The 24823-nt window shown below is 31.9% G+C and overlaps 2 protein-coding genes across 5 annotated transcripts in view; one reads left to right on the forward strand and one right to left on the reverse strand.

The window, feature by feature from the left end:
* Positions 1 to 12086, reverse strand: part of LOC108912850 — an 88781-nt gene extending 76695 nt beyond the window's left edge. For 3 of the 4 annotated variants that reach the window (XM_018718254.1, XM_018718253.1, XM_018718251.1), the window contains exon 1: positions 11886 to 12086. The gene's annotated coding sequence lies outside the window, so the exon portion shown is untranslated. Of the gene's footprint in view, positions 1 to 899; positions 959 to 11885 lie in introns of those variants that run through there. The other variant, XM_018718252.1, reaches the window with a different exon arrangement.
* Positions 12087 to 13810: 1724 nt separating this feature from the next.
* LOC108912835 (neuroglobin-like) overlaps positions 13811 to 24823 on the forward strand; it is a 76686-nt gene continuing 65673 nt past the window's right edge. Inside the window, exon 1 of the mRNA XM_018718227.1 lies at positions 13811 to 14022. The gene's annotated coding sequence lies outside the window, so the exon portion shown is untranslated. The remainder of the gene's footprint in view (positions 14023 to 24823) is intronic.

Consider the following 24823-nt stretch of genomic DNA (forward strand, 5'->3'; position numbering starts at 1 on the left):
ACTTGCAATAAGTCTATATTATAAAAGTACACAGCATCTATGGCCAGATTCAGTTTATCTCAAGTGATGCCTACAACGTTAGAATCTACTTTGAAGATGAGATGGAATATGTTTCTTCAGTCTATGTCTAAGGGATTTATTAATCAAATTCTTCGCCAGCTTATTGCGGTGATGCCTTACACATTTTTTCATAATTTTGATAATTCCTGGTTACGTCTTTTACAGTACCTTTTTGAAAGTCATAAGTTATCATTTGATTTGGACTTATGGTGTTACTATGGCTGTATCGCAGGCAAAAGTCGTTGTGATAACATCATGGGATGCACATAGGTCTGTAATGGACAGCAGATAAAAAAACAGATCCAAGATACTTGTACCTTGAAACTGTACAATCTTGAAGGTAAAACTTGGAGATTAGGATTAGGAAGCAGTTAAGATAAAGAATTTTTGTAATTTTGTAAAAATTATACCAACATTGATCAAAGGCCTGTGAGATGTCCAGGGGAGATCAGCACAGCACTTTTTCTCTTCCAGCGACTGGTAGATATTAAAAGTAGGAGTTTTTCTAGGATTTTGGACAATAATAAGAGCAAACTGATGAGCCTGTATGATTTCATATGCTTTGTTTGTCAGATGTCAGAACAGGAGTCTGTTCCTAAAACAACTGATATAACTGTTTAGAATAATTGTGGATAAGGATTGTAATGTCCATAAATTAGTTTAAAACCAAAGATATTAAATCTTGTGCCTACAGGCGGAAATCTAAAAGCAGTTTGATGCCATCAATTTGATTCAATTTGCTTAACTTGATGGTGATGCATGCGACTGTTAGAAAATAATAATTCATATCAGCAGACAAGTTAATGGATTTTACGTTATAATTTGCATATTCTACTTACATAACCCGTCCCATTTACCACGATTTGGTGCTAAGAATGGCCCTCCCGCGAATTCTGACCTTTAATTCCTTTGCTGCATTATGCATTCAGGTCCATCGAATCACGTTTAAATATATAGCACTCGCAAAAAGCATAAAAATTTCGGAGACCCACAATTTACGATTCCTCGCCATATTCGACACTGTGTCGAGGTAATTTATTATCTTCGTTTTGCAACACCTCCGTGAGTCACCCAGCTGTATTGTCGGATGATGTTTCAATGCAAGTGGGTGTGTGTAATTTCAATATTCCGTAACAGTTTCTGTCTGATTTATTTCCCCGCAATTAATATCAGTCACTTTTCATACGGCGGACACTAAATCGTCAGAAATGTTTATGTAATGGTAAATGAGGCATTGTTAACTTTTTTAGCGCTGTTCAAAAGTCACCAAAAAAAATTATAATAAAGTTATTACTAAAGATACTGACATACCCGTTTTTATCAGAAACCGGCATCTGTACCACAACTTAGAACTTAAAAGTGATAGAGAAAGTAGGCATTTTTTTATTACATTATGTTATTTTTTATATAATTATAATTTTTGAAAAAAACTAAATTGCAAATTGACAAATGTAATCTAATTGTTTAAAAATAAAAAAAGTGTTAACTTTAAAAATTTCAATTTTTCAAAAACCATTTGAAAGGTTCAGCGGTCTTTTCTATGTGAAAAAATTTTCAAGTATCTAGATGCTTTATTTGAGGCTGTACAACATTTTGAAATTTCAAGAAAAATGTTAAAAAAATTATTTTGCGAAAACTATCGAACCGATTTTAATGAAATTTGGTGTGTTGTTTTATTATACTCTAAAGTTTTTTTTACCACATTATTACAAATATTTACATATCTACCAACCATTTTAATAATGCAAATACGAATAAACTTCCTAACACAATTGTTAAAAATAATTAAAAACGGTTTTCTTCCAATTTCCGGAACTGACATCAACAGATCTACCTAACGACTTATAAGCAGTTGTAGAAGAAATAATGAGTAGCAGTCAAGCACGATTCCCATTTGTTTGTACTCGCATTGCATTTAATTTTCATTATTGGTTCGCTAGAACAAATACAACAAATAAACAAGCGGCTAAAGTTAAATTAGTGCGGTATACTCATATACCCGGTCAGAAAAGAGGGATCTACGTCAACAAGTTTCATAATAACTTTATTACATGTACACAGATTTTTACAAAAGCAGAGCAAACGTCAAAAACAGGCTTGTTTGTATAAAGTCCAAAGTATAGAGTCCTATTACTACGTATTTTATATATTTAAAAAATAAACAAACATACCCGTGGAAAAAATTACATTTACACAACCTGATTAATTTCAAACTAACTTGCAAGCAACTTATGTCTTTACCTTTTTGTCCAGGAAAGAATGATAAGGGTCAAAGTTTTAGGAATTTCATGATATTTTAAAATGTATAAAAAAACAATTCACTTGCATTACGAAGATATAAACCAAACTTTGTTTTGTTTAATGGAAGACCAATGTGACAGTAAACATTTGTTCTGAACCTATCGCAGATTCCACCAAAATTGTTACGGAAATGACCGTGTCTATTACCCCTGCTATTATTTTCCGCAAGAACAGTAATCTCGGTACACTGTAAATTTATCTGTTTATCTGCTCATGAACTTCCGCCATATATCCTCACGCACGCTTATTTTCTCGGAAGGCATTATCTGCCGGAAGAAAACTGATATAATAGTTATAACAGGATAAATATCATTATAACTATGGCTTATCTGAAACTACACCATTTTGAAATGTGCGAAGATAGAAGCTGAGCTCAAGTTTCAAGTCGTCTCGCGACGAAAGATGTATAAAAGTGATTTTATTTTTCGCATCACGGAAAGGTGAAGAGAGAATCAGAACTGAAAAATACTGTTTGCCCATGATTGCAAATATTCAATAAATTTATTGTAAATCATAATTTTAGCCGTTGTTGGTGTCATATCGGTTTCTGCAAATGAATAGTAATGCGTTTAGGGTGTATGTGGTGAATAACAGAGCACCAAGTATGGACCCATGTGGAACACCATGCCCCACTTCTCTAACATTAGATAGCACATTGTCCAGCTTCGCTATTGGTCTGCGATCAGAAAGATAACTTTTTAATAAAGCAACTTCTTCCTGACCTAAACCAATTTTATCGAAATCATGCTTAATAGTATCAAATGCCTTTGTAGTAACGTTAAATACATAATTTGAAACCATAAATTTTTGGTAATACCTATGTGACATAAATTGTAGTCGTCTTTTCTACATAAATCTTAGTTCCCCCAAAAATATTCTCGACTATATGCCTCATAGATAAAATATGATCCTATTTGTTGTATCATAAATAGGTATTTTTCCGAGAGATCGGAAGATGAGATCTCGAGTTTGACGTAGGAGTTAGTTATTATGATCTCTAACATGATTTCCGGGAATGGCACAATACGACAAACTTCTTATTTCGAGCTATAACTTATATTAATATTTCCCATTATTTTCTATCTGATTTAATCTAGACAGTTGGATCAAAACAATCAGGACTGGCGTTTTATATGTTGTTGGATTCAAAACACGAGCTTTCTTTCTTCAACTATCGCTGGAACTAATTTTATTAACAAACGGTAAAATTCATTACCGTGTAAAAGAATACAACAATGCGCTAATTATAATACCATAGCACCAACTCTTCACAGCTGCGTATTTTCTCAGACTTAATGGTCGATTTTGTACAAGATTGCCAGCATATTTTCTATTAAATTAAGAAAGGATTTATCGCGTAGGAGTAGAAATTTAATCGAATTTTACAAAGTTTTGGAACTCAAATTGTTGTTAGAATAACGATTTTAAGAAGATTGATACATTTTCCTGTGAACTACTTTTAAAAATTTCTAACAGGTTGACAATTCAATAGTCACATTGTATTTACGTTTTATGAAAGCACTGTTACATTATCATCATCACAATCTTTTGAGCCTTCAAGTCTGCAAAAAAAAATTATTTGTTAAATATCATATTACGTCGCTCTGTATAAAACAGTGACATTTATTCGCCTTCTCCGATTCAGAGAGTAATGCGTTGCAAATGAGTTTCCAAACGAATACCCGGTAACAATTTACAACATAATTAATTATTTTGTAGTTGATTTATTATTTTGTGCTACGTCGAACGACCTTCAAACAAGGAGTCATTTTTTAAACGTTGAATTTACGTAAATAGCATAGTATTTCTTGTTTAACTTTTATTTAATCATTGTTCTTGACACAAAGAATAGTTCAGAAGTAGAAACTGTCTAGTATTAACAAAAATATAATGCTAATAGACGGTGGTTAAGTAACAATACCTGTACAGGGTGTTTTTCTACCATTTTAGTTTCAGAAATGGAGATGGACGCACAAACTTCCTTAAATTCTCCAAACGCGCTGACATTATTATCCTTAATTTCAACATCTCCGGCACTTGACAACGCATGGCCCACCAGCTATATAATTAACCACCGAACACCTCAAATGTACAACGAGGCCCAGATGGCAGATGTATTCATCACATGCCCCATGTTTCTCCTTTGTCGCGTAAGGCACAAGCTTTTTTAACTAAGAGGATTCTATCGACCGCTGAGACCTACTAGCCTATGGCTATCCGTCCCTTCAGGGTGGTATGAGGAGACACTTTGCAATTCTGGGCTTTTTAAGTTGATTTGGTGCCTAGGAAGGAAATGAGAAGAAACTAAATCACGCGTGCACGGACGAAATCTGATTAGGTAGTACAAATGTGGAAGACATGCAAAAAGGATAATGATTGCAGGACTATTTTTATTTGGAACATAAAGCCAAGGGTAAATTTTTGTCTCCACGTGAGTTTTATTTAAAAATACAATATCCATTGGGAAAAAGTCCCAATTGCAGGATAATAAAATGAAAGTAGACATCAGACAGTAAGTGTCAATGATGAAAATATAAAAACGAGACATAGAACCAAAATAGATAAATTATAGAACATTTATATATAAGTTTCGGATATAATTTTCCAAACAAAAAAGTTCTTTATATTATTCATAGAGTGAAAAAATGTATTAAGTTGATCTTCTTGCATTTGGTTATTTGCGTTTAATGTCTTGTTGATAATTTCAAAAAGAAATATGAGTCTATATGGTTCTCATGTATCCAAAAATACTGCTGATGATATGACAACAAGAATTTAAATATTTGCAATTATTTAATGCTATTCATCAGTGATCCATTCTTACATTCCTAATTCTTCAGGAATTAAGCATTAATTTCAGCTCTCACTTTACAGCAGACTGGCAGGGAACAAGAGTTCACTCTCCCTACATTAAAGTGGCCCATTCAACTACACTCAACATTTTTCAAAAGTTATATCCTACCCTTCTAAACCTTCCACCCTATTATATCCATTCTGGTATGTGTAATTGAACTCTTCCATTGTATATTCTTCGCCAAATCAGTATTTTATTAGAAAATAATGGTATTTACGCGTTCTATGTAAAATTCTTATTGATAATTTAGAACCCATATTGGGAATCATTTACATTTTTATAAAGAAAACATGGAATATTTATGTCGTCAAACTGTATTTATTTTTAGCTTAGATAAATGAGATATAATTTTTTTCTTCCTGCATAAAATTAGAGTCCATTTCACGACAGATTCGAGCTACTATATCACCCCTGAGTTTCCCAGTTAAATATATTTCTCTCTGGTGTCGTTTCTCATATGTCTAATTTGTTACAACGGCATTCCTACACCGACTTCAGTGCACTTAACACTGCTTTTGTTTAATTTCCATGCAGAGACAAGTGTACAGGTGTAACTGGAACTTCGCTAGAGATTCTAATATTAAAGTTAGGGGTCGTACAGTAGAGTTAATGCGCTATTATATACGAGCTGGTGAACAATTTGAAGCTTAGGACTACCTCTACTCCAATTAAATGGGCCTTTCAATCGCAATTTTGTTCAACTTGCTTGATTTTTGATTATAATAACAATGACAGTAATTTTTTCTTCGGTCCCTGGACAGGGGTGAAAAAAGATATAAAAAAAGTCAATAGACCATTTTTATGTAGAATTTTATGCTCTACTTTTATAATTTCTTTTTCTAGCTCTTATCCTTTTTGAGTTACCTTGAAAATCCCCTTAATTTTATCTTTTTTCACCCCTGGCTGGGGTTGAAAAAAAAATTACTGTCACTTATTGTTATTATATCCTCAAATCAACTCATATAAAACATTCAGGCAAGTTGACCAAATTGCGATTTAAAGACCCATTTAATTGGACTTCTCGTGCAATTTATTAATTTAAAATATACAAGGTGTTCCACAATTAGTTTAGTATAATGTCTGAGTATTAAAAAGGTGATATGTTTGGCAAATTTGAGTTCATCGTCACAAAAAACTCCAAAGCTTTTGGAGTTGTTCGTGAGTTTCACATTTGCTCTATTAACAAAAATAATTTTGTTTTCCCCTATATAATATCGAACCATGGGGTGCAGATGCTAATACAATGATGTCTAAATCCTTATTAATTTTCTGAACTAAAGTTTTGAATAGCGAAAATATAGTTGAAAATCGTTTGCTTACATGCATACGTTACATTTGTAAGATCTACAGTGAATATAAAAACACAGCGGACCCAACACGCCTCCCTGTGGTACTCCCAGAGTTATACTGATCAGTTCAAATGATATTCAATTAATAGGACATTTCGACACCGTCAGTTAATCAGTTATTGTCTTCTGCTCTTATATCTTGTTTTTTTATTAATTTAATTATTGATGTGAAAGATAACATTATGCTTTTTTTTTGGAAATTTGTAACTTCATTCGTCAACCCTTCAGCATATTCCCCACTACGATCTACCCTGAAAGAGAGGGCAAAAATTTTAGAGATGCTCGGTTAAATTTTAGCCACTTTAAAGGGTATATCGCTTCAGTAAACAGTAATTTTTATTAATCCCTATGTGAGCCGTAAGGATATTTGTATAAAGGACCTGCTGACTCGTGCTGGGGTTGAGACCGACTTAATACAGGTTAAGCTTCTTTTAAACAATAACTTTTCATTACTGGCAATTACAGAATCCCTTCGCCACATAGAGAACCTATTAATTAGCGGAAGCAAAGTCTAAATTCTAATTGTCAGAATTTGTTTCACAAAATCTACAATTTACAAATTATACTATCGTTTAATATTTAATAAATTTAAGCTTCATTCAAATTATAACTTGAACAAGGCACTTTACAGTTTTGACTAAGGTAATATTAGTTAGATTTAATTATTTTCGCAGGGTAACTTTCCCGGAACTCTCCGTATAATCTAATTGTTTTATATTGCTACATAAGATACAGCAAATCTTGCTTGTTATTGAATCTGAAGGTACAAGATCCGTAGAATATGACGTCAATTCCGGGGTACAACAAGGCTCAAATATAGGCCCTCTTCTGTTTCTAAATAAATAAATACAAATAAATAAATGCTTTTGTAACTAACTTGACTTCTCCAAAGTTATTTTTTGCTAATGATCTTAGTGATAGTAGTAGTAGTATTTAACAATGCTTCGCAAAGGGATTGCTTTCTTCTGCAGTATGTCACAGATCATATGTATTATTCAGTGGCGTACCAGAAAAAAGTAAAGATTTGGAAATTTGCTGTGAAGATAAGTATGCAACTGGGTTTCATAATATGTGATTGCAAAAATTTTAAAATTTTTAATACAAACTTTTGCTCAATCGAACTATATTTTAAGTAAATTGCAGCACAAAATACTTTGTTATTATTACAGAGATGGATACAACGTGGATGTACAGTTTTTCTCCGTAATTTTTCGTAGGAAAACATGGTTTATATTTTTTACTCATTACGGCAGAGTTAACGATTATTCTCCTAAAAACTGGTACCTCCACGCACAGACAAAATCCAGAAAAACAATTTCTTCCACGAAAGGATTGAATATTAATTAAAAAACCAATAAGGCGATGCTAATGCCCTGCTCCATGTCCACGAAACAGTGCATGTGACGTACCAAGAAAGTTATCGACTTACAAGGTAGCTACAGTTACTCCCACGTATTTTTTCATAGAGTTCCAAAACAACTTATCAAGCTGGTGAATTAAGAACAAAAAAAAAACGCCTGTTCAGTTGTCAGATTGTTTTCCAGTACGTTTTATTAGACGTACATTCATATATCAGGATCTATCTAAATGGATCTGGCTAATTTAAAGATATTTATTTAATGATATTAAGACAGGTACAATGAGAGAAACTTTTTATCGGATTAGATCGACTCGAATGGCAACGAAGAGATCTAAAGGAGAACAGACACTAGATAAGTGTTACCAGTAGCCTGAGTGTGAATAACTTTGAGCAATTAGGTCAAACTGAGAAATACAGTGTTTTGAAAAGAGGACTATAAAATCAAATTTTATTTACATTTTTCCCAAGAAACAATGTAACACAATGAAATTTGGTACAGGCAAGTCTTTGCGGATATGTCGATGTTGTTAGTTTTTTTTTACCGCCCACTAGCGCAGAAAATAAACCGATTTAGATCAATTTTATTACAAAATTTTGCTTGATTAAAACGTTGTTTGAGTTAAAATGGATAAAAACAAGGCCCACAAGGAAGCAAAAGTAGGTTTAAATTTAATGCATGTCCAACCTTTTAGATGCAGAGCTCATATTTACTTATGTTGAGGTAAAAATTTCATTCCACAGTTAACAAAGTCTGACCAATACAATCAACAACTGAAATTCCTCAGACCTATGAAATTCAAAGCTCAATATTTTTTGTTAGCGTAATTCTCGAAGAATGTTCGGAATTATTTGTCCACGTACTATATTAGCGCTCATATCCACCACTGGCAAATCCAGTTTTTATAAGCTGTGCAATACCCATCATGCAACGCAAAACAACATTCTGCTTTTTACGTTTTACCACAAAATCTAATTTAATAATCCCCAGACAATGTTTTATGCAAGTAGAAACTATATTGCAGAAGCTAAAAGCTCGTAGCATGTTGTGACGATCTTTTTTCAGCAGATATTCTGCTGTACCTAATTTATTCATTTAATAATATACCAGCAATTTGTCATAATTGACACTGACTACGATCTAGATAACTCTCTACTTCTTCAGAGATTGAACATCGCAAATTATAGGTTGTTAGAGGAATAAATCAAGATTAGAACAGAACGAAATTGTGTCCAGGACAAATTTGTATATTTCAGAGATACCAATTTACCTGCTAATTAATTATACATCTTCAATCTGCTATTTCAGCATATCAATCAGTTTATGGCTATAAGTAATTTGGGTAAACCAAGATCAAATCTTGATTGATCATAGGGCGATTCTAAAAAAATATTTTGTTGGGGTCTGAACGAATTGTCGATAGATCTACTTTTTTCTATCTTGAAAAACAAATATGTAAATGTTAATTATGGTTCAACATCAATCTCCTGTGGCGGGACAGAATTTTTACGCAACGACAGAACGCGTTTTTACGCAAACGACGACAATGTGTTATTTGTGATTCAAGGGCATACAGTTGTGAGCACTTGAAGAAGTAGAAGTGACGTAACGATTCTTTTGCTTTACTTCCCCTTTCTGACCAATCCCAAATGCTTAAAATTGTTACTTTGATATCATTACATAACCATGTTTTGATCTAAAAATACACATTGAAGTTAGGCATGCATACATTAGCTACCTCAAATTTTAATAGATAACACGAATTTAATTATCTGGTTAGCATATTATACTCTACCACACCTTCACGAACATAGTAACTTTATTAGATCGTAATCATAGTTGAAATTCATAACATATTTTTTAATTAATGAATGCAAGTAGCAGTAAACTGTACAATAAACATGAAAGTTTAAAGGAAGTATTGATTTGTTTACAGATTTGACCAGTTGCATTAATAATGAAATAACTATTTAAACGATTGTTTACAATCTCTCTCTTTTTCTCTCTCCCTCCCTCCCGCGCTCTCTCACTCTCTCGCTCAAGTAATCATGCTTTGCGGAAACATGAGTTTGTTTAAATTTTTCATTAATTTTGTACAAAAATACAAAACAAACTTGGTGAATAATTGTTTCAAAATATGTATAAGTATACTGATAAAAAGGAATGTAAAAAAATTTACCTCCAACAAGCAGCCAAGAAGTTAAATTGTTTTTTTTTTAATTTTTATATTTAGTCACATCAAGTACATAATTAATTATCCGGTAAATTAACAAATTAGATAATTAATAAATTAATTAACCTTGATTAAATTTGGATTTACAATGAATTAGTGACAGTTACTCAAAACACTTTAAAGCATAAAACAATAAAACATTTAAAAATAATATACTAGGAACAAAAATTACAATATCATCTGCCTTACCTTTTAAAACCGTTTCATTGAACTTTATAATTAATTAATTAATGAAATAAAGTTAAAGAATGTAAAAGACTTATTAATTTTCATAAGTTTTTTACGAGAACAAAGGTCAACAGTTCGAAAGCATAATAAAAACCAACATTTTGTTATGTATTATGGCCTACAACTATCAGAACAAACAAACGGAGTTTGTTGTTTGTCGGAGTTACGTTTGAAGATATTCTTTTCAACCTTTTAATTAGGTAGTTATATTTCTGTTGAAACATAGGTAAGTGTACAATTTTTCAGTCTCCTTCACATTTTACGAAAACAAACACAATTAAAAAGGTCAAAATACATCAGAATCAAACATCTACGCATTTGAATGTTGTCTTACCTTTTTGTTAATTTATCATGACGGTACATTTGCACAAAGTTGTCGAAATATATTTAGTAACATTATTAGAAAATATAAGTAAGGACAATACACGTTGCATAGAGGTTAAATTTGTTTTTTTTTTAAATTGTATCATATTAATCAACGATAATTACATAATTAATCAGCTAATTAATTAGGTGATTAGATAATTAATTAATGATTACGATATTAGGGTTTATTATACAGGGTGATCCAGAAATGGTGATCAAACATGAAACCTCGTATTCTTTGGTGAATTTTAAAAGAGTTAAAAAGATACAGCTTCAAAAAAATATTTTTGATTTTTTTAAATAATTTGAAAACTAGTAAGTGAAACAATTTGAAATTTGGCACATATATTTATGTGAATATTTCCAAAGTTTGAGGGCTTTTCCTAAAATTTACATGCTCCAGTGGCGGAGATACAGGGTATAGGTAGCATATTTTTCGCATAAAACTTAAAAAAACAACTGAAAACATTTTTACTTGAATTATATGACAAGCACTAATCATTCGGTTATTTGTTCGAATAAAGAAATTAATAATATTACTCATCATTGTAATGATTTTATTTGAGTAAATGCTCAAAAATACCTCCATTTCCACAAACACAGGCTCGACATATTTTTAGTAACGAAAATGTAATTTGTTCGAAATTTATTGTTGCTTGAATCTGATGAAAAGCATTATTTATTCTTTCTTCTAACCGCTCAGAATGTCAAAGTTGCTATCGCAGCCCACCATGTAATTTTGAAAAGCATTATATTCGAATATCGTTTTTTTAAGTTTTACTCGAAAATCAAGTTTTTTTCCTAAAACTAACCTGTAACTCCACCACTGGAGTATGCCCTCAGATTTTGGACAATGTTTACATAAATCATTTAGTAGTTTTTAAATGATTTAAAAAGAATTAAAAATATTTTTGAAGTTTAACACCCTGTTTTTTTTTTAACGAAGCGTCCTAATTAAAAAATTTATAGGGAAGACTCCCCTTAAAATTCACCAAAGAATACAAGTTTCCATTTTTGGTCGCCATTTGTGAATCACCCTGTATTTAAATAGTTATATTTATTTATTTCAAATTTAAAACACTGGGAAATTTTAAAATAACACAGGACGTAAAAAGTTACTGAAGCTTTCGCCTTACCTTTTAGGCCCGTTTCACTTGACTTTCAGAAAAACGACCATCGGCACTAACAATATCCTCAAAACACCTGTTCCGCATTATCGGAGCACCACCGGTCTGGGACTCAAAAGCGCTCTACAAATCGCAGGCAAACTAAGCAAAGCACGACCGCTAAGTTTACTGAGTGAGCAGCAGTTGGACTAAGGAGCCATCCATGTCGGCGAAAACATACTCAACCACGACGAACGATTCTTGTGAGACGCCCCCGCCACATCGGGGCCTTGCTTGAATTGTTTCATTGATGGAACGGATGCGTAGTAGGTACTTGTACAGTGTCTCCTTTTTTTCTTTGTTGGTTTGCCGTTGAAAACCTTACTAGAGGACTCTCTCGGTTTTCGCCTGGGAAAAAATCTGAAGCAGAGGAAGTGCATCGGGAGGTCGCATGTACGGGATGTTCACTGATTTCATAACTGTATTTTTTTATTTCTTGTGATTAAACAGTATAAAACAGTTTTATATGCATAAGTATCAAAATACGTTTCACTACACTTTTGTTGAACGGCTGAACTGATTTTGCCGATCATTTTTTGAATTATGGGTTTATATAAATAAAATAATAATAATATATAAATAAAAATACAGGGTGTAATATATTTATAGATTTTGTAAAATATACCTTTAGCTGTTTCTGGCAACGTGTTATAAAATTTAACACCCAATAACTACCCTTTTCTGGTTTTCAAGCATATCAAATAAGGGTTTTGTAAAATATCTACTTCTACTATTAGTAGATGCTACTACTTCTGATACAGTAACAATGCTTCTGGTTACACAGTGTGTCTAATTAATTCGGCACCATAATGGGATACTTTTTTATTATTGGTTTTGAAAAAAGTTATTCTTGATAAAAAGTAATGCAGTCGAATACGAGATTTGTCGAAAAATGTAAATTTGGTCTTAATAGAAAACTATGATCAGATATCCAATATTATCCATCTGCCGTTAATACACAATTATGCCTTGGGGTTTTGAAGAGTTTGGTGTATCGTATTTGACTAGAATTTTATGGGTCTTTTCTATTAAATCATCAATTACCGGTTATTGAAGATTATATCGTCGCCAAATTGAAGAGTTAAAACTGAATTATTCACACAACAGAATAAATTATTAGCATAAATTAAGTAAAGAACTAGGCAAAGAACTGATCCTTGTGGTACTCCTGCAACCTAGACATGGTAGAATATCTTTATAAAAGTAGATTATAATTTGTGTTCTTAGAATATTTCACCATATCAGTTTCTATAAAGATATACTTTTCATAATCAGTTATAATATCACAAGAGCATAGAAAATATTCGATTATACTTAATTATACCGAGTCACGAGACGTATTCTGCGAAACACCACGACAGCGTAGCTGGAGTGGTGTTTTAAGGATATACGTCGAGTGAGGAGGTTAGTATAATCGAATATTTTCGTTTGCTCGAGTGGTATTCGATACGATTACATAATGAATTAACTAACTTTATTGGTTACTAGTTCCATTTTTTTTTTTTGACGTTTATTGACGAATGTTAAAACTATCGTTACCATGACATCGTTCACATTGTTGGAGGAGGCTAAACACCAAAACGGTTATACCACGTCGTCAAGAGTATAATCGCTTATCAATACATAGTAACTACGTAAAATTTGTAATTGCTATTGGCTAAATTTCTAATGAATTATATAATCAAAATAATGCATTAAAGTATCATTTGGTGCACAGCCTTGACAAAAAATAAATGGATATCCAAGTACATTATCGTATGAAAGCGAATAATGTATTATTGTAAGTCTCCTTGACCAGAACTAAGTACCTATACGGTTCAAATTCCAAATCATACAATATGCATGTAGATATTAACTACGGTTCAGTAGTTTTTCTGTTTCAGCGTAATCTATAGCATTTTTGCGCATTTAGAAATTTTTCAATGCGTAAGTGTGATTTGTGCGTTTATACTGATTAAATATCATTCTGTATGGGTGGTTAGGTATTATAATCAAGGTCTGATGCCAAATCCGTAAGGATTAATCTTTTAAGTTTCTTCCATGATTAATCTTTAATAGCTAAAGATAAGCCTGACTAAATCAAGTACTGATGTAGGTGTAGACAAAGGTAAGGATATAAAACATTTCTTTATATAATTGTGCCCATTTATAAGATGATTTGATGTATTTGTATAGACTTGTATAGTGAGGGAGACTTCTAGAAACAACTCCAATAATTTTAATTAGGTATGCATCGGAAAATGGTAACTGAATATTTAAAATAAATAAAAAATCATTTATGTTTAGGTACGTATCGAAAAAGTGATAGGTACTAAAATATTTGTATCGTCTAATTAACAATGAAACGTGAGAATGTCCCTTTCGGAACTCTTAACATTTTTCTTAAGAGTATTTTAACGCTTCCTCTTATAAAAAATGTACGGTAGACTTCCTGCTCTTAAATTGACTCCTTAAAATCAACTTTAGTGCTTAGACGGCAACAAGCGAAGCGTTCTCCAATTTATCGAGTTTTCAGCTGGCTAAAATTACGTGGAGAAACTGGATTGTACTCGGGAAACTCGAGACGGCCCGGATCTTATCAGCAGCAATCATTTACGTAAACCCATTTTTAAATAAATGGGTTAAAAATATGGACTGTCAACACTCCGCACCCCATTACGAAAGACAAAAAAAAAAAGGAAAATATATACAGTGTTACAGTTAAGATGGATTCTCCGTAGATTTTATCATATCAATAATATCATACCTTTCTGTTATTACAAAATTTATATGTTCGAAAGACAAATTGTAATTATTTGTATTTGAAGCCGTTAGTTCTGAAATATAACTTAATTTTTTTAATGGAACAATAGAAACGAATACCATGTTTTTATGTTAAATATTATTTATTCTGTAGATATGTCCTTGTGAATAATTAATCAATTGTTCAAAACTTTCATCTTTTATTTCGCATTGCGATATGAGATTTGATATTTAGCAAGAAATTGAGGTATTTTTCCAGAAGATTTACCCTATTTTTATTGAAAATGGTCTACTTTACGACTACGAACGAAAAATAAATTTTTTATTTAAAATTGATCGCCAAATTAGAAAGCCTACTTCAGGCTGTAAAAATATTATGTGCGCAAAAGTTAGAAAGTGATAACTTTCAGGATGAGCTTCCAAAGCCTCCCCTGATGTTAGATCATAATAAATGTCACATGGTTTTATATATCCTAAAGAAGTATACACACTGAAATTCTGAAAAAGTCAATTTAATCATTTGAATAATCTTAAAATAATTGATAAGAGCAGCAGTTATTTTTCAACCAACAACCAACACGTGTTTTTGTTTACACTGGGACACTTTATATGGTTTAAAAAATAAACGTACTATTTTTATACGGTTCTATATTTAAATATTTAAATATGTTCGTATTATGTACAAACAGATACAGATTTTCTAAAACAGATATCCAAGTGATTTGGACGGATGAGTTGACTGATATTTTATTGAAAACAAAATGCGGATAACGATGCGACAGAACTACAGGAGAGTAAAAAATCGAATCAAATGTAAACCAGCTGATATATTTCATATTAGCGTACAAGAAAGGGACTTACACTGAACTTCAAAGGGAGGGAGACGTTTTAGGGAAATGATGTTCCATCGTAGAAATGTATTCATTCAGGAAATCAAGTTGCTCATTTGTCTCTGTAGTAATCCTGCGAAAGGGGTGCGCTTCTGTCTATTTTTAGAAACGGGTAGTAAAATCATTCTACACACGCAGAAATAAAAAATGCTTCTTTACAGATACATATTTTTTAATATTAGCTCTTGCTTTGTTTACTTTAATAAGAATGTAATAAACTAATTTAAACAAATTCAAATAATTTTTTTAAATATCCAGGGATAATTCTGCTTTACGTCGACATTCTTCCGAAATACTCTTGCATAGCGAAAAGCCAAACTGAAGAATTAGTGGATGATTTAAAAATATATAAAGGAAAATGTGCATTACGACGAAAACGGTTTAAAAAAATAAATTGTTTAGGGCAAAGTGTGCAAAATATGAAATGAAATGTGAATTAGAAACTAAGAAAAATTAAGTCAAACATTAAAAATACCCAGTACTGCAGCTGTAAGAGTCGATTCCTTTTAAGCATTTGAACGCCTGTTTTTTTAAAAAATGTATAATATTGATAATTTTTCCTATTGATGTCCATATTTACGCAAGTCAAATTGTTTTCATGGGTCAATCAAAAAATAAAATTATTTTAAAAGTTATTTAAAAAAATAAATCGATTTTCATGGGCGTCCGTTAGGGACCTGTTTATGTAAAATCCGAGAGATTGACCACATATTCTGGGACACCTGGTATAGTATAATATTTCCAATTGATTTTAAAGAACAACAAAATTAAGGTCACTTTAGTACAATATATTTAGAAAAGCATAGCCACTTAAAAAACTACAGATAATATCACAGTTTGCTACAAAAACAAACAGAATGTTCCATTAAAATGTTATTACATGCTTTCCTAACACCCGAAATATTTGGTTCGACTAAACATTTGATTAAATCAATACGTTGTTAATAACCTTAATACAAAAATTTTTGAGTTTATTCCGTCTGTTGAAACGTACATTTACATTTTTGTTCAATTCATAAAAATATATTTATACGAACTGTTATTTTGAAAATCTAAGAAACATAAACTCGCTTATTATTTTTTTTCTAAGTATACCTCATTAGTGGAAATAATAAGCACATAATTCATACTTCCACAATGGCCTTAACGGTCGTTTCAGGATTGTAAATATTCAGATGATTATCGTTAATGTCCAGCTTTTTCTGAGTAAGGAATAATTTAAATTTATTGGCTCATAACCCACTACGGTTGGCTGAATGGGTAATAGCCCTCAAACCGAAATGTAAACAGAAATGAAGCTGCTGCTTGTAAATACCATTTTTAAATCTGAAAAAAAAATGCCGCGACGTGTCCAGTGGTAAAGAGCAACGATTTGATAAACGTAAGTTAAAAATTACTACACTGTTTTAGAATGATTAACGAAACTGAGGAAAATTAATTTTCGCGTGATTGACAGTCAGCGTGTATCTGCTAATAGCATCTAAAAACAAGAATGTGTAACATAAACTTACACGACGTATTAACCGTAAGACTTAAAGTAAATCATTACTCATTACTTAGATTAATAAGCACAATAACAAGGCAAAATAAAAAGCGCACTCCTTAGACGTAATGTTTCAAGCACTGTTAAGCTGTCGCTAAATATTTATTACACTGTTTTGAAACAATGTTGTACTATCTCTAGTAAGTGTGTCACTGAACTTGATCTCTAGTAAAGGTTATAAAAACAAGTAGGTAGACGGAGCACCTTGACGTTTCGACATATCATTCTCTCCTTCAGACTTTGAAACTAGAAATTAAGTTTTTGGTCAATATTTAAATTTTCTAGGTCTACTGGTCCATTCTATCCTGTTGTACGGTTTGAAGTAAAAGCTCTTTAAAATATAGGAATGTCATAAACAATTACGTACATTAAATGTAGACACCAACCGGAGGACTTAACCTACTACTTTTTTTTTACAATGTCAAAAAGTCTAAGCCGTTGATTTCTTCCTATTAATGTAAAAGTAAGTAATTCCTGCAACCGAAAATTCCACATAAGTTGCGCACAGTCTCATCTACACACTCTCCGTACTCCGTATTTATAAGTCTTCCACATTAAAAAGACACCATTGCAAATCATATAATAGAATGTGATCGTGTTATTCAATTTAAACCAGGACATGGTAATAAAATTAGTTATCAGCACAACTACATTTATTATAATTACCGTAACTCGTACTTACGCTATTTCGATAACTGTTAATTTGTCGTTTTGCTTTTGTAACTATCGAGTTATTCGTGTCATTAAACGATGCAAATAGTAATCATTTTGTAGTTTGCATAGCAAATCATTGAAAACTGGCTGTAACCGAACCGGGATATAAAGTTAATTTATGGTATTTTACTACTAGTCGGAATCAAATCTCAGTGTTTAAGAGAAGTAATAGCTGTGTCTCCACATTATGGAACAAAATTCACACTTTCTTCCAGTTGAAATTTAAAAAAATTGCTGAAACAGGTCAATTGTCACTTTTCTGGCAAAATTTTATATTTTTTGAGCCAGGTTTGACAGACCTATAACATTACCGACATTAAATACGAATTCAACGATATAAGGTTATACTTTTTTGTCCTAGTTGTCACAAAAAATGAAAAAAATCGTTTTTTATGTCGTACTGATGACTATTTCAAACAATCATAGTCTCTTCTTTAAAAACGTACCGACTCTTAATTAATGTCGATCATTTAATAAAAGTGAACCGGAAAAAATATGAATTTTGTTCCACCATTTTGGGAAACAGTATATAGAAGCGAGTTTTGTAAAAATTTTGACTAAGTTTATTTGTTAAATTTGGTCGCATCGGTGTGAAAAAAGCTTGTTGAAGAAGAATACAATAAGGGGACATTTTAGATAAAACATTGGAACAGAGAGTAGTTTACTTTCTGCGGTTTTTCTACACTGAAAGAAATGGGCTTATTAAACTGTTTATCTAGAATAATGTGTATAGCGCATATTAAAACTTTCATAACCAATATACAACTTTTATTAAAAAAAAAGCAATCATCTCCATACTCCTTATTCAATGAGTTTAACTGGAAGGTGCTTAATACACCTTATGCATCTATGAAATAAAGGTTATAATGAATTACTTATACATTATTAGGTGTTATAGACTTTATGTTCCAATTGTATAGTAGGGAAGATTTGTTGTATAAAGACCAGTATCCGAATTTGTATATAACAATTGTATTAACAGAATTATTCGTTCTTATACTGAATATGTTTCCGTTTTTAACGTGTAAAACGCGTCTTATAATGGTTAAGTGATCGTCACCTCTCGGTGCATAATCGGTTATGATCGTTGTTAAGTTATATTCATAGTCTTGTAATAATAATCATATGTCAGACCCGAGAGCGAAGTGCGCCGACTCAATAAGAAACCTGGCTATTCCAGCCGCTGATTTAGGGTTCGCCGCACGAGCTCATCCCTTCTAAGATTTCAGTAGCATGCTATGCATGAAGCAGAACGGTACTCAACTATCTTATACAGTCCACTTTTATTGTCCATACATGTTCAATCATTGTCAAAATAAACACACAAAACCACAACGTCTTTATTATCTTTACTCAAGAAGAGAAAATACAACAATCGTAAAATTTCCGACAGTCCGCTGTGCATCGACTTACACACGTCTAGTTTGATGAAAATGGACAGTATATGCACATGTTTTGTGGGATACATGATCATATCGCGTTGTGTGAAATGGAAAATTATTATGTAAGTATCTAACTGTTTTATGGCTTGTAATTGTTTTGTTTTTTCAAATGTAAATCTTGTCTAAATCTTAAAAATTATTATTTTGTAGGTCCTATTAGAAATCGCTGATGTTAAGTTTTACATAAGATGGAGGAACAGAAGGTTAACGGTGACAAAGAAGAGCATGGGTATAAAGTCAATCAACCAGAGGAAATAAAATTATATGGAAAGAAGCTCAACCTTTCTGGGGATGCTTCATTCTTAAGGTGGAAGAGTTATAGTGCAAATTCTCATGTAATACAAGAAAATACGGGTGCATCGTTGCTAAGAAAATAAACTGGACAGTTTTGGGAGCGATTTGTCATCATTTTTAATGCTTAAAAGTATGTTTTATGTATGTTTACATTAGAACCTTAGCTTGTAATTACAGTTATCCAATAAAATTTCTGAAAACTTAATGACATATGTTTTTAACTCATACAGAGTATACAACAGTTTAATACATTTATTATTATAAAACTTATAACCAGTACTAGATGTTCTAATAACGATATGGAACACTTTAATAACAGTTATTGCTATTATTTCGTAAAGGGTATAAAAAACGTTGTATACTAGTTATACAATAATTTAATAAAGACTAAGGTTTATAGTCACTATACAACTGTGCTAGCAATATGCGTTTTATATCCAATATTCACCTGTTTAACTGTCACATATAGTATACAATGGTCTTATAATGATATATAGAATTCTAATAAAGAATAAAACGCATTTCTTTCAGTGTATGGTGTCTACCGTATCGATTCAGAAAAGAAAAACCGCAGGTTACCAACTAAATATTTATAGACTGTTTTATTTAGAGCCTGTAATTATGTCAAATTACTCAGTGCCTTTGAAATGGCGCTTGCAAATAAATATTGACGGTTTCTTCTATTTGAAAATGCGAATGTAAACAAATTCCAAACTGCGAAACTGTATGCTCAATGTATACTTAAAAATACACCAAAATATCGTCGTCGTTAAGGAAAAGTAGTCTGGAAAGCGTTAACAGTTGAAATTGTTTTGGTTCGCGTTTAAGTCTACACTGAAAGTGTCTCAAATAAATAACACTTTTTGCTAGAAACCCACAAATGACAAAATATATGTTATTATGAAAATAAAAACTGAAACTCGTAGAAAATATAACAATTATGTGACATATTTATGCGGTCCAGCTTCTACACTTGCTTTAGGTATACATGGAGCTGTATAATTAATAAATGTCATTTATATACAGTAAGAACGACATTTTCTTAATAACAGCTCACGTTCCTGGTGTATTAAAACAAAAATTTATGTAATGGCCCAATGGAAAACGGTCGTGAAATCATTTATCAAAATAGAAAGCTGTAATACGCAGATAAAATTTGCATACCTTGTATTTAATAAAATTGTTACTGGTTGCGGAAGTGGGAGAGATAGAGAGAAAAGAGAAAATATGCGTAGTCCGGCCTATCATACAATTAATGTAATAACTGTTTGGAAACACCACTACAGAAGCATCAGATGTCAATTGCGGTAATAAAGGCGATTATTCTATTTGGTATGCATAGTATTCATGTATGGATTACTGGTTTTTTGCGTTTCCTTTGAAACTTTATTTTTGCTAGAGCTGCTGGTATCTAATCAAATCAGCAGATATTTATACCATATATTTAAAATAAGGCAACAATTAATATTAATGCCTCTTTTAACTTTTTTTAGATAGTAGTCAGACAAAGTCATAATATCTAAACATATTTATGTACCTACTATACAACATTTACCTACATGATAAACTACTAAAACTTTCAACAAGATCGAATCTATTCTAACAGAAATTATAATGTTACAAGTCTGTGAAGAGGAAAATCCTGTCCGTAATTTACAGATTTGTAAATTGTTGTTATAGTATGGACCTACTATAACGATACAAAAATTGAAGTAAAATTTGGGATACGTGGTGTTTAATTGGATGAGGTTATGGTTATCTCCATCTTCAATCGAAAGTATTACCTTTGGGATTTGACAGAACGACTAATGACGTTAACAATTATATTTTTCGAGAAACATATCCAATTTTTTTCCTGTTAAAAAGCTTCCGTTTTTGACAACTAAATATGGATATCTCCTCAAAACCTACATATTTATGACCTCGCCAGCTTGTTGGTCTTGGCTAATGCTTTGGGCAACAAAAGTAGACTCGTCCAGAAAAAAATGCACTTTTTGGCATTTCAGTTATGGAAACAGATAAAATAACAAACACACACATCTATGTAAACACAAACGTCTATTTTCAGAACGAAAATATATTAATTTTCGAAATATAAATTATCCTAGACTGAAGTCAAATAATGATGCATATTATTTAGTTTTTATTTAAAAAATTATTTCATATAAACAACTCTCGACTGTCATTAATTTCAAATTTATTTTACAAGTGTCAGAATGCCAAAATATTAATAGAAAATTATCAATTGGTTCTTAATTTCAAATATTTTTGATAAACCGATTTGTAAATTTTTCACTTGCCTCCAGACCAACTGCGATTGACAGAGTCAAGGCTGTCTCACATTTTCTGACACTATTTTCCTTGGCAAACCCCATAAAATATGTTACGATTTCCCGGTCGACGTTGTCGCAGGGAATATTGGAATTTATTTCATGGAATATGTAAGAGTTATATAACTACTAAGTATGTATATATGCAGAAGTCAGTACATGTCCCATTTTTATATTCGGAGTGTGGCACTCAACTTCAAGGGCCGTAGTAGAAGTAGGTCTCCCCTTGAAGTCCTTTTCATCTCGGTGTGCCTCGGAATGTCCTTATTGAATCACACTGAACGGGGCCAAGGAGGATATGAACACATATTTTACCAATGGACGCTTCTGTGTCCACAACTTCTTAACTGTCTCAAAAGGCATAAATCTTTAAAAATTCGTATATTTCATCATAACTCTTTCAAATAGTTCTATGTCGGACATAAAGTAGTCGCTTTCTTTTTCTAAAAATGTTTGAATTAAAGGAATTATGATTTAACTATATAGGCCAGGAAAATAAGCTGGGAAAAGACCATTTCGCGACTTTTTGTTTCGGCAAGATGAATTTATCACTATAGATGCTAAATATTATGTAAAATAACATATCAGTTTCCACAGTCATAAAAGTGGGGGGAAGATTATTTATTTTTTCCGTTCACGAAAAAACAGTAAAGTATTTTTTTTCGTCTTTAAGAGACCTACAAAACTAGCCCTCGAGCGTCAAAAAATATTGATTAGATCAAAAGTTATAAATAGAAGAAGTTTATTTATGACTTTTGAATGAAACATTTATAAACTGCGTTATTATTACCAGAACGTTTTGGCATCGCATCCTCTCTCCTCTCATTCCTTATCACTGTCTAATAACTCACACGAAATCTGGAATCGGTAAGTTGAATAGTTTACAAGGATCTTCAACAATCGCACTGATGTTTTTCAAGGTAGATTTCATAATATTTATTTATTTATAAGGGCTAGTGTTACATACACATAAAAGTGTTAACACGCGTCCAAAAAAAAAAAGAAAGTGGTAAATAACAATACACATAATAAACGACATACTAAGATTAATGATAACATTCATATTCGAGCTACATTACTGTCAATAAAATCTTCAAAATTATAAAAGGCATTTTTTATTAAGTATTTTTTTATCCTTGATTTAAAATTATTTTCATTAAAATTTTGAATTTGGTGAGGTATTATGTTAAAAAATTTGATGGCCCAATAATTAGTACCGCAGTTTATAAATGTTTAATTCAAAAGTCATAAATAAACTTCTTCTGTTTATAACTTTCGATCTAATCAATATTTTTTTGACGCTCGAGGGCTAGTTTTGTAGGTCTTTTGAAGACGAAAAAAAAAAGTACTTCACTGATTTCTCGTGGAAATGAACGGAAAAAAGTTATAAGCGAAAAAAGTGAATTTACGTAAAAATTATACAATTAACCAACCTGTAAACAACCCCCCATTTTTAAGGCTGTGGAAACTAATATGTTATTGTACATAATATTTAGCATCTATAGTGATAAATTTAGCTTGCCGTAACAAAAAGTCGCGTCCAGCTCTACATTTCTTGGACTATATAACATTTGTGTTCATTATATTAATGACTATGTTTGTACTTATTGGGTCAAAAGAAAACTTAATATACAGGGTGTTACAAATTACTAGGTTAAGCCGCAAGTAGAAGAAATGGAATCTGGTGGTACCACCCCATTGACCCCTCAGTTTTTGATTTTTTTTCCTTAAATTGTGTTTATTTACCTATATGCATTAAACCACATTATGTTAATACCATTTTCTATCTGGTCCCATTAGCTTGACCAGCTAACTGATGATGCCCTGTAGATCTTAACCCTATATCGTTCAGTATTTCAGTGAATTAAAATCAAGTAACCGACTTAATTTCCGATATTTCTGTTAGCGTTTTTCTCTTATAATTTCAAATAACATGCGAGGAAATGTTTCAAATTCACGTTCGTTCTTTGACGACATGCACCCATTTTTCTCGTAATATAGCAAGTAAAGAATGGTTTCGTCCTGATTAAAGATCAAAGCAGGCTTCGCCTTTTGTGTTCACTGTATATAGAGCTTTTATTTTTCAAGACACAAACAAAATCACTTCCCTTTATACAGTAACCCGATGTTTGGTATGGCAACACTAGCATTCCTTACAAATTGTATCGTTTTTACGAGCTTGGTTATGGAGAAATTATTTGAAATTTCTGATATAGAAGAAGGTTCGCAACGATACCTTATTATTTTAGTAGCTTCGCCTTTCGATGTGGTGTTCCTAGATCGGATTTTATTGTTTGAGGTGCGTTATCCTTGATTTCTATAGCCGGGCGGACTGAGTAATCCCCTAATCTCGTAATCCGTGCTTCCAGGACGAATCCACACATTCACAAGACGAGCCCGAACATCCAGTGCCCGGGAAAACGGCGCCTGGGCCTTCTGTGTGGGATTCGAGTGACAGGAAAACAAAACAGACGAGGAATTCGAGAGTCTCAGCAACAATTGTACACTGTGCAAGCCCCCCTTCTATGGAAAATAAATATTCAAGTTCCTTAGAAACTCGGGGACTGGTTCATCATGTTGATGGATCAAAATGTTGGTTGATTTTACATATTCACAAAAATAATGTAAATTAATCTTTTAAAGTAAACATGTAATTAATGATTTTAGACTAGGCGCTATCTGTTTTGGTTTGGGTGAATCGTATATCCACGGAGATTTTTGGCTTTTTGGCTTTCAAATATCACCAGAAAGGAAAATTTTTCTATGCGCATAAAAAATACTAGGACTTAACTTTTGGCGGCACAATATGTTAAAAAAAATCGAAAAATGTCATATTTTTCTTCCTATTTAATTATGTATCTTTTCAAGAGTTGATTTTAGGAAGAAAAATATGACATTTTTCGAATTTTTTTAACATATTGTGCCGCCAAAAGTTAAGCCCACGTTTTTTTTT

The sequence above is a fragment of the Anoplophora glabripennis genome, unplaced genomic scaffold, assembly GCF_000390285.2.
Source record: "Anoplophora glabripennis isolate ALB-LARVAE unplaced genomic scaffold, Agla_2.0 scaffold321, whole genome shotgun sequence".
NCBI classification, from domain to species: Eukaryota; Metazoa; Arthropoda; class Insecta; order Coleoptera; family Cerambycidae; genus Anoplophora; species Anoplophora glabripennis.